An 11,223-nucleotide genomic window follows, 5' to 3' on the forward strand; every position below is an offset into this window, starting at 1 on the left:
GTGCCACTTGGGGATTGGTCGCCCCCTAACGCTTGGAGGTGCAACAAGCGGCCGTGACCATTAAAATAGCACCTTTGTGAGAATGGGGAGAGTAGATTCAATGAATTTTTTAAAAAAGATTTACTTATTTGTGCATATAGAACTGGGGTACAGGCCAGAGGTTCAGGGGTGTTGAGAGGATTCACCAGAGACAGAGTGGATGCAGAACAGACAGATCAACGAAGTACTCTGCTGAGGGGACGAGCGGGCAGGTCAGGAGAGGTCTGTCATGCATGTGGGTCACCTCTGGACCTGGGATCATACTCACGAAGTGGCTGCAGCTAGCTTCGTAGTGCTGTGCTTTAAACCCGTTGCACCACCCGGGAGGGCCCTCAGTGGATTTTTTTTAAAAGCAAAAAATCATTCACAGGCTATTAAAAACCCTCTATGTTCATCATCAAGTTAAACAAGCCTGCGGGAGGAAAGGATGTCTAATATGACCTGTTGAAAAATGGCTTATCTTTGCTTTCTGTCGTCAGAGGGAAAAATTGGGGTCATCTGGCTGTGTCCAATGTCCAAGAAATTAATAAAATATGACATGAAACCATATGCATTTGATAGGAAAAAAAGGAAGCTGCATAACACTTATAAAAAGATCACATTTATGAACAAAACATATGTGAAACAGAGTTATGTGCATGTGTGTGCAAAGACGTTGAAAGTCAGGACTGAAACCTCAGGCCATAATGGTACGTTTCAAAGTCAGAGATACTTGGCCAGAATGTACCCAGGCAATGGTTTCAAAACAGTTCCCTGGCGCTTGGGCTTCTCATTTAGATTAATGGTATTAAAAAGGGATTAGGACAGATTAATGGTATTAAAAAGGGATTAGGGTACACTAGGAGAGGCATTGTCGAGAATTTTTTTGGCGAGAGAGGTGTTGTGAGTAGCTTTGGGCAGTTGCTACCTTCTTCCCTCCAAGGCTGATGTTGCTCTGAGGAACCTGGAATGTGGTCCCTGCAGTTAGAGACTCAAGGAAGGTGGCCTGACCGTGTGGGGACCTCCTTTCATTCTCAGATTTTTCTGGAGCCAGAGGGCAGAAGTGATTCACTTGATCCATTCCGACTCCTGCCCCAGGGACCCCTGCCCGAGGAGTGAGGACGCCCCAGCGACAATCATCAATGGCAGCAGAACTGCTTGGTGTTTGAGAGTAACATATTAGCACCTGTGAACATTAATATTCATAATTTATTTAGATGAGGTTGAAGAGTGAGTACCCCGCATGCGTACACCAGACAACTACACCACCCAACAAGCTTTGCGCTACCTATGTTTCCTTTTCCGGTGGAAATGGGGAATGGTGCTGCAGAGGTTTCTTGCAAGAGGATTTGGAAGTGCCTGTGGCTCCTTCAGTCAGCTGGCTTTTCGGTTTTGTTTGCAAATGAAAGCTGCTTGCTCTTTAAATGGCTGATGGTGGACCTCCACTTGCCCCTTGGGAGGCTCAGCCTCTCCCTGGTCTCTACCTGCTCAGAGAATGTGTGTAGGGCTGCACATTCCAGACCTTTCCTATGCACGAAGGTCTCTTTCGCTCTCCAGGCCCTCTCTGAGCTTCTGCTCCTCGAGAGCCCAGAACCGCCCTGGAGTGGGGGTGAGGAGCCGCAGGCAGGTGTCGAGCAGGGCCCAGCCGGAGCGGAGACGGTCTGACTGTCACTCAAATTTGGATTTTGGGTTCTCTTGGTGGACTGGAAGATTTCATTTGTGCATTGAGGAGTATCAACTCCTTGTGAGCAGGAAAATTATGTGTCTGACCGAATTTTTCTCTAGGGCCAGAATGAGATGACTCTACTTGAATCTGTTTTCAAGAGAGTGGAAAAGAATAACAACAGTATTTTGGCCCCAGCCCCTAAGCAGGTAGTTGTCCCGTTTCCACAGCTGGGCTTTCTGTGGTTTCGGTTACCTTCGGTCAACAGTGGTCGGCAAATATTTAACGGAAAGGTCCAGAATAAATAATCGATCGTTTTTAAATTGCGCACTCTTCTGCTCAGCATGGCGGACTCTCACTCTGGGTTCCGGGTTCATCCCAGGTGAGCATGCAGTGAACACTGTCCACTCGTAGTCAATTTGTAGACAGGTCAATTTGTAGCCAGCTCTTATCTGATCGTCTGTGAGCTCTTATCCGATAACCTGTGGTGGTTCTTCGCCTGCAAACTGAACAATGGCCCCAAGGGCATGAATAGTGATTCTCCAATGGCCCCAAGGGCATGAATAGTGATTCTCCGTTAAGATAGCCAAAGAGAAGCCCTCAAGAACTTCTTTTCAAGGCATAAGAAAACACTCTGACTTGGAAAAAAAAACATCAGATACTGTGGTTGCTAAAACCTAGATGAGAACACGTCTTCTGTCAGTGAAGTTGTGGAGAAGGGAAAAGACATTTGTGTTAGTTTTACAGCAGCACCTCAGTCTGCGAAAATTCCTGCACAGGGCCGAAGCGCTGCGGGTTCACATGGTGGCAGGAGAGGTGAGTGCAACATAAGCTACTTGGAGACAGAGACCCCACAGTTATGAACTTCATGATATGATCAGTCCATGAGGATAGGTTCTTGGAAATTTCCACTTGCAGTGAAATGCTATTTAACAAGAATGTCCAACTCCGAAGGGGTCCCCGCTCCCCATCAATGACATAAGGAAGTGATGTTGAGATCTGCGGTATATTATAATTGTTCTATTTTATTACTAGCTATTATTTATCAGTCTATTACTGTGTCTTGATTTATAAGTTAACCTTTTCATTGGTAGGTATGTATGGATAAAAAGAATAATATATGTACACTGGTTTCAGGCCTCCATTGGGGGCTGTGGACTGTACCCCCATGGATAAGGGGGGGGAGTCTTTTTTTAATGAAAGAATTTTTTTATAATAATAGTTTATTTTCACATCATTTTGTACATTTTTTTTCCCATCTCAATTGCAATCCCTGTGTATTTCCCATCACCAAGTCACCCATGTGCCATCACCATAGTCCAGTGTACTTCCCCGGGGACTCCTCTTTTTAGTGTTCAAAACTACAGAGAAGGAACTGGGGCATGAAGAGAGGCTGTATTTATTCAGGGGGTCTTTGGTTTGCCTTCATATTTTAACCCCATACAATAAGAGTATACAAATATGTACATGCAATAAATAAATAGTTATATAGTTATATATAGCTATATAGTTTTACATATTAATATTTTAACAAAAATCTGAAAAAAGGAAAAGGAATCCATCAGTGTTTCTCTGTTTTGAAATCTTGCTAATCACACAAATTTATTTTGTAAAGATTAATTTATTTATTCATACAAGACCTGGGGTACAGGCCAGAGGTGTAAGGGGTGAGAGGATTCACCAGAGACAGAGTGGGGAGCAGAACAGCTAGATTGATGAAATACACTGCTTGAGGGGAGAGGTCTGCCCTGGTTTGTGGGTCAGCTCCCTGGCTGGGGATTGAACTAGAGTTGCAGTGGCTGGTGATAGCATGATAACATTTTTTTTTTTTAATTTTTTAAAATTTTATAACAGTTTATTTTACATTTTTACATTTTTCCCCCATCTCAATTGTAGTCCACGCAGGTTTTCCATCACCAAGTCACCTCTGTGCCATCACCATAATCTTCCGTGCACTTCCCCCCCACCCCATTTTTGATCCCACTCCCCACTCCTCCCCCACAAAATGTCTCTGTTATATGACTGTTCATTATTCTTGTTATTTTCTCGCCTGGTCCATTATACTCTTGGACAGCATTGTTTTTAATTCCTGTGCTACCATGGAGGCCTGTTCCAGTTTAAATTTTTTTTTAAGATTTATTCTATTTATGCATATAAGAGCTGGGGTGTAGGGCAGAGGTGCAGGGGATGAGAGGATTCACAGAGGCAGAGTCGGAAGCAGAACAGACAGATCTACTGAAATACACTGCTGAGGGAGCAGCTGGTGAGACAGGAGAGGTCTGCTGCTCCACGTGTGTCAGCTCCTTGGCCAGGGATCAAACTCATGTAGCAATGGTTGTTGAGTTAGCTTCATAGTGCTGAGATTTAGCCCCTAGTGCCACAAAAGAGGCCCCCCACTTTAATTTTAACTAACTTAACCTAACTACTAGTGCAGTCTGTTCTGACAACAACAGCCAAGCTTGGGACCTGTTCTTGGAATTAGCCTAGAATGACTGGGAGAGTCTCTGATTTTGCTCTTTCACTCAAAATCTGCAGTGAGCATTTCTCCCCTTTTATTGTTCTTCTACACCACACAGTTCTCTCTAGTCTGCACTGCAGTTTGTATACAGCATCACTAGATAATAAAACAGGAACAACTTACCAATGTCCAATAAATGCTAAACAAATGAAGGGATGAACTACAGAATAAGTAAACAAATTTACAGTTTCCTGACAGTTTATTATAGATGACAAAAGCTGCTCCCCATTTCTCAGGGGTAGAAAGTTTTTACTTTGTTTTCATTGTAATTATGGTTTTGCTCTTAAGATTTATTTATCTTTATTTATTTATGCATACAAGAGCAGGGTTGTAGGCCAAAGGTGCAGGAGGAGAGAGGATTCACCAGAGACAGAGTGGGGAGCAGAACACGCAGATCTACTGAAATAAATTGCTGAGGAGAGCAGCTGGCGAAACAGGAGAGGTTGGCTGTGCCATGTGGGTCAGCTCCCTACGTGGGGATTGAGCTCACACTACAGTGGCTGGTGATAGCTTGATGCGTTGGGACTTTAACCTCTGCGCCACCAGAGAGGCCCTGTTATTATGTTATTTTTAGAAAAGAATGCTTTCTTACCTCCACCACTACCTGACCTTTCCCCTAGCAAATGGTGACATTTTGTGTGCTGGGACTGTCTTTGAATCAACTTACTTTGTTTATTGCATTGAATTCCATTAAATATATGTGAAAGACTTAAAGAACCGCCTCCTCCCCTGCCATTCCTTGAGAGGCATGTTATTTTGGATCACTTTGCTAGCCTACATTCTGAGAGCTTCTATTTTCATCCAATTTCTTCCAAGGAGGCCCTTTTAATTCCAGCAGAAAAAAGATCATGACTATCTAGAAACAAGAGAAATAGGCTAAGGTCTTGCTGGGTCTTAATTGAACTAATGATGATAATAATAGCAAATATCCATTGGGTGTTTAATGTGTGCTTAATAGCATGTGTGTTAATAGCTGGACCGCACTGGGCGGTTGCTGTCTGCCAGGCAGTTCTAGGTAGATTCACCATTGTTGTTACTGCAAGTCTTCAGTTATTAGGCTAATTGGCCATAAAGCTATTTTACCAGGAAAAAGAATACAGTTATGAAAAACAAAAGAGGAACATTAATTGAAAAAGGCGTCATGAAATAACTCTCTTTGGGCTAACATTTCTTCCTTCATTAAGAGAGGTGTCCGTTTCTAAACACCAAGATGGGTCTTGTTTTATGTTGTATGGTGGAAGCTGCTGCTGTTTGCTTGATAGACAAGGGGTGCTGCTATCTCTTACCATTCTCTGCACTGTGTGTAACAGCTGGTACACAGCCGGATCAGCCGGATGACATTTAAATGTGGCATCGTAGGCTCAGGCCTTTTATCTCATCTGGCCATCTAAGCCCGGTTCTGTGCTATATATCAAAATTCTGTCTATCTTCTATTCTCTACTAACAAAAAGCCAAAAAAGTCCTTTTCACCATTTCAAGAAACTCATCAGGAATCATGAAACCATTTATTTGGGGGAGAATAGGAGAAACTGCTCCTTCTTTTGTTTTCAACTATAATATTGAGGGATCAACAATGACATAAAGACAGCATTAGAGGACAAGCTATTGGAATTGAGAGTTAATGTTCTTGAAGAGTGTTGTGTATTACTAGCTGCCTTTTAAAAAATTATTTGTCATAGTGTGGTAAGTGTTTGATTTTGACAGGGGAGAGGGATGGCTGTTCACTGAAGGGTTTGCAAACTGAGAGCATTTTCTGGTATAATATGCAATCTGGCAGAAAACTCTTAGTTCATATCTCTGGCAAGTTCTACCGCCATACTTGTGTGTATGAGTGTGTGTATTTAAGGTAACATAGTTTACAACAGTGTCCTCAATTACATTTCCTTACCATATTTAGCACCAGATGTTGTGTTACCATCAAACAACTGATCCTTCCTGCTCATTTTCTCCCCTCTCCTTCCCCTCTAGTTATCCTCATTGTGTTGTCAGTATCTAAAAGTTGTTTTTGTTTATATTCCACAAAGCATATAGTATTTGTCTTTCTTCTTCTGAGTTATTTCACTTAGCTTCGTCCCTCAAAGTCTATCCATGTTATTGCAAATGGCAAGGGTTCCACTTTTTTTTTTTATGGTGAGTAGTATTCCATCGTGAGTAATATTCCATTGTCTGTTCGTCTATCTATGGAACTGTCTACCTACCTACCTACCATCTATCTGTCTTATCTATCTACTTACCTCCCTCCCTCCTTCCCTCCCTCCCTATCTACCTACTTGTCTGTCTGTCTGTCTATCTACCTACCTATCTACCTATCACATCTTCCTCTGTCATTGGGCACATAGGTGTTTCTGTATCTTGGTTATTGTATATGGTGCTACAATGAACAAAGGATATCATATGTCTTTTCAGCTTAATGTTTTTATATTCTTTGGGTAAATACTCAGCAGTGGGTTTGTGGATCATATGTAGTTCTACTTTAAATTTTTTTGGGAACCTCCACATTGTTTTCCATAGAAGCTGCATTAATTTATATTTTGGCCAACAGTGTGTGAAGATTCCTTTTTCCCTCCATTCTTGCCAATATTTGCTATTTCTTGACATTTTGATAATAGCTGTTATCACAGGTGTGAGGTGAAACTTCACTTTGGTTTTGATTTGCGTTTCCTTACTGATAAGTGGTTGAGCAACATTTCTTGTGTCTGTTGCCCATCTGTGTATCTTCCTTGGTAAAATGTTTATTCAGGTCCTTTTCTGCCATTTTTTTATCATGTGAAAGTGGGAGTGCTGCATCAGTTGAAACCAAACTTGAAATTAAACTTTCTCCCAGTTATTTTATCTTGTTTGACAAAATTGCCTCATGCCCAGCAGTTAAACTATGAACATGCTTGTGGCATAAATAACTTAAGCAAAGAACTTACAGCCCTGGATACTCAGCCAGGGCTTTGTCTTAGATGTTTTGTCTTACAGTGGTCCTATGAAGGCAGGTACCAGCATCATGTACATTTAATAAATGAAGAAAAAAAGGTTCAGAGAGGTTAAGCACCTGACTAGGACCACTGGTTGAGTAAAAAGTGAATTTGGGGATTCATAACTAGATTCTGATGGCTGCTTCTCCAAACCACTACACCAAGTTATCCACTTGGTTAAATGTGCTTACTTTATAAACGTGTTATGTCTTGTCTGGTGTCTTGCAGCTACTTATCAAGACACATGCAACCTTTTTTTTTTATGCTTGAAAAATATATTTTTTTAAATACTAGTTTGCTTTTACATCATTTTGTGCATTTTCCCACCTCAGTTATAACCCCGTGGGCTTCCCATCATCAAATCACCCATGTGCCATCACCATAGTCCAGTTCATTTTCCTCCCTTCACTGTTTTCCATCCCATTCCCTGACACATGCAACCTTTTAATCAATTTGGCCAGTGGAGTGTCACATACTTATTATGGAACCTACTTTAGAAGAGTTGTGAGGCTTTGAAATAACGGAGGGAAGAGCCTAGACAGTGCCTGGCTCACAGTAAGTGCCCAGTCAATGTTGACTCTCATCTGCTTTAAGATCTTACTCATTTATTTTTCAAGAATAAACAAAACTTAGTCATTGCAAATTGCTCTTTGGAGGTCAATTTGCTCTCTATGATTGTATCCCAAATCTTAGAAGTGTGGTCTACATATTCTATTCTATTCTCAAACAAATTACCACAAACTCGGTGATGTAACACAACAGAAATTTCTCCTCTCGCTGGATGCCAGAAGTCTGAAATCCAGGAGCCAGCAGGACTACGATCCTTCCAGAGGCTGCAGGAGACATTTTGTCCTTTGCCTTTTCCAGTGTTTGCTGGCTGTTGGCATTCCTGGGCCTGTGGGTATTGCTCTGATCTCCATCCCATCTTGAGTGCCTTTCCTTTGTCTATCAGCCTCCCTAGTTGTTGCTAATACGGAGCTTATCAGCTGATTTAGATAATCCAGGATGATCCAGGATTGCATTGTAAGATATAACCCTTAATTACATCTACAAAGATCCCTTTTTCCAAATAAGGCCACTCTTAGAGTTTCTTGGGGGATACTTCTGAAGGCAAGGGGCATATTTTGGGGCCCACCATCTGCACACGAAGATGCTTGGGAGTGCAGGACCCCTGGTTTAGGCTATGTTCCTTACTTGATGGTTACAAACTGACAGTCTAGAAAAGCTTTTTTCTTCTTACAAATCAAAGGACTGCCACTCCCTCCCATCGGGAGGCTGAGAAGATGACAGTTGGAGCCGACACCCTCTCCCCAAGACTACAAAGGGTTTGTGTGGGCATCCTTCAGAGAAACAGAACAAATGCACTCTTTACACATAAAGAGATTTAGTATAAGCGATTGGCTGGTGTCATCATGGAGGCTGGCAAGTTCAAGTCCAAAGTGTAGGCCAGGAGCCCAAGACCCAATGGTGTATTTGCTGGAGAATATTTTCTTACGGGGGAAAGATTGATCTTTTTGTTCATTTCAGGCCTTTTTTGATGGACTGAGACCCACTCACATGACAGTACCATACTCTGCTGACCACAATGTGAATTTCATTCAACTAGCACTCTTAGATGTTGTCCAAGATGGTAGTTGTGTGTGTGAGAGTGAGCCACTAATGGTTACCAGCACAAGAGCAAGAAACATGACAGAGGACCAGTCAAATTTGTATGCTTGTGACTGAGCAAGGTAAGAGCCTGCGTAGAACCTCAGTGTCCCAATCCTGCTACTGCCGCTGGAAGGAGCCACAGTGTTGGAGCCGGCCCAGTGGGCACCACTGTTACTCCCTGCAGCCCTGAGCAGGGGCTGCATGCCTGGGGGGAAAGGGGAGCTGGGAAGGGGGAACCACCGCCATCCACTATCACACTGACCTCTGCCTGCAGCCTGAGCTGCAGAAGGGCCACTGGTGGCAGTCACTATGTCCACCACCTGCTGACCTGTGGGCAGCTTCTGGGGCTAAGCACTGGAGCTCCAAGGAGGGTTAGGTCTCCAGTTTGGAAGAACCCAGCCATTTGGAGAGTGCTCTAGAAGAAGGACCTGTGTGTGTGGTCAATTGAAATGTAGTATGTCTTCACTGCAAGAGAATCAACACAAGTTTTGCTTTGTGAAAAATGTATCAGCAAGTGGATCTTAGGCAGATCATTGGGCAAATGCAGCTACTCAGATCAGATCCTTCACCAGGGGCCCATCAAATATTTGTTGAATGAATGAATGAGTTATTCTATTTCCAGTCAGGCCGAGTTCACGAGTTTACTCAACAATAACAGAACATCTTGCATGTCCATCACCTTGGTTGCCTTGGTGAATTCCTGTGAACATCCCTGCACAGTAGGCAGAATTCTGGAATCTGCTATGTGACGTGCCAGCGGATGGAACATCCCGTGCCTCCTCCAGGTGGAGAAATTGGGTGCAGCCTCCAGGAGCATACAGGATCACAGGGGAGAGAGGCCCGGCTCCCCCTCTGTCCCTGCTGAACCCACCCCAGCTTGCACCACAGATGAATGTGCTTTGCTTGAGTCAGTCCAGGAGAAATGAGCAGCAAACAGCTCGGTCAAATCACACAACTGGGAGATACCAAGAAATCATTCCTGCAGACCAGAGGCCAGCAACCTCTTTCTGGAAGGGGGTCTGCTGATAAATACTGTAGACTTTTGGGTCCTACAACTCTGGCACAATTACCCAATTCTGCCTTTAGAGCTTGAAAATAGCCAGAGATGGCCTAGCAACAAATAGGTGCCACTACTGTCTTCTGAGACAACTTTATCTTCAAAAACAGGTGGCAAGAGAAACTTGGGGCCCTCCCTGGTGGCGCAGCAGGTTAAAGCACAGCACTGCAACCTGGCTGCAGCCACCTGAGAGTATGAGTTCTGTCCCCCCCCTGGAGCTGATCCACATGGCAGACCTCTACTGACCCGCCCGCTGCTCCCCTCAGCAGTGCATTTCATTGGTCTGCCTGTTCTGCTCCCCGCTCTGTCTCTGGTGAATCCTCTCACCACTCCTGCACCCCTGGCTTGTATCCCAGTTCTGTATGCATAAATAAATAAATCTTAAAAAAAATCCCAAATTAAAAAAAAAAATGAAAGAGGAAGTTGGCCCAGGGACTGTTGTCTGCTGGCTCTGCCTTGGGCCACTAAGCTTGGGGACAGTTTGCTTTGATAGCGTTGGTAAGGGAGATGACCTGCCCTCGCTGCCTCATCTCTTTGGGTGTCCCCACTCCTGGATGGTAACACGGCGGTGGTATCACTAACCCTGATGTTGTAGGGTAAATGGAAGTGATCAGTTTTTTTCTGCCCTCCTGCTGTTAGCATTGACGACAGATGCCTGTACTTTTGCACACGTGCCTGATGGCGGCGCCTGAGGTGTGCGTGAATGGGCAGTGGAGAGACTGGGCCTTCCTGAGGGCAGCAGTGGAGGCCTGAGGTGCACTGTGGCAGAGGGCCTTGTGGCCAGAGTGTGGCAGGAACCGCCAGAGGACGCCAGAGAGTCCAGAGTAAAGTCTCACAGCAGGATAGGGCATCTGCCGTTACAGGGCAACCCAATGTGAACTGGGTTCTTTGTGGTGGGGCCTCACCCGCCAGCTTAAGATTTAACTGTAGTGCAGGCACACACAAAAAGGGTCAATAATGGGTTTATTTATTGGGAAAAGGAAAAGGAACAACCCAGGTAAAGACAGAGAAAGAGAAATACAAGTCAACTAGAGCATCCTACCAGTTCGCTGACTTGGAACCCCATTAGCACACTGAAAGCTGATCAAGAGCCAAACGACCAACCGCTGACCATCAGGCCAGGAGACCTCCGGGGCCCACATGTCTGGTTTTTATCCCAACCTGGCTGCTCAGCTCCACACTCAGGTCCCAGCATGCTTCTCATTGGTATTGATGGGATTTGTAGTTCTAGGATCTGGGGTGGGGATGGAGTCCATGAAGCCTGTATCTGTTAGACTGCCCCTCTGCTCCCCTGCCTGCCCTGCACCTGGTTATCTCACTATACGTGGTGCAGAAAGAGCCTTAAAAGCTGCCC

The sequence above is a fragment of the Condylura cristata genome, unplaced genomic scaffold, assembly GCF_000260355.1.
Source record: "Condylura cristata isolate star-nosed mole 26May11 unplaced genomic scaffold, ConCri1.0 scaffold00015, whole genome shotgun sequence".
NCBI classification, from domain to species: Eukaryota; Metazoa; Chordata; class Mammalia; order Eulipotyphla; family Talpidae; genus Condylura; species Condylura cristata.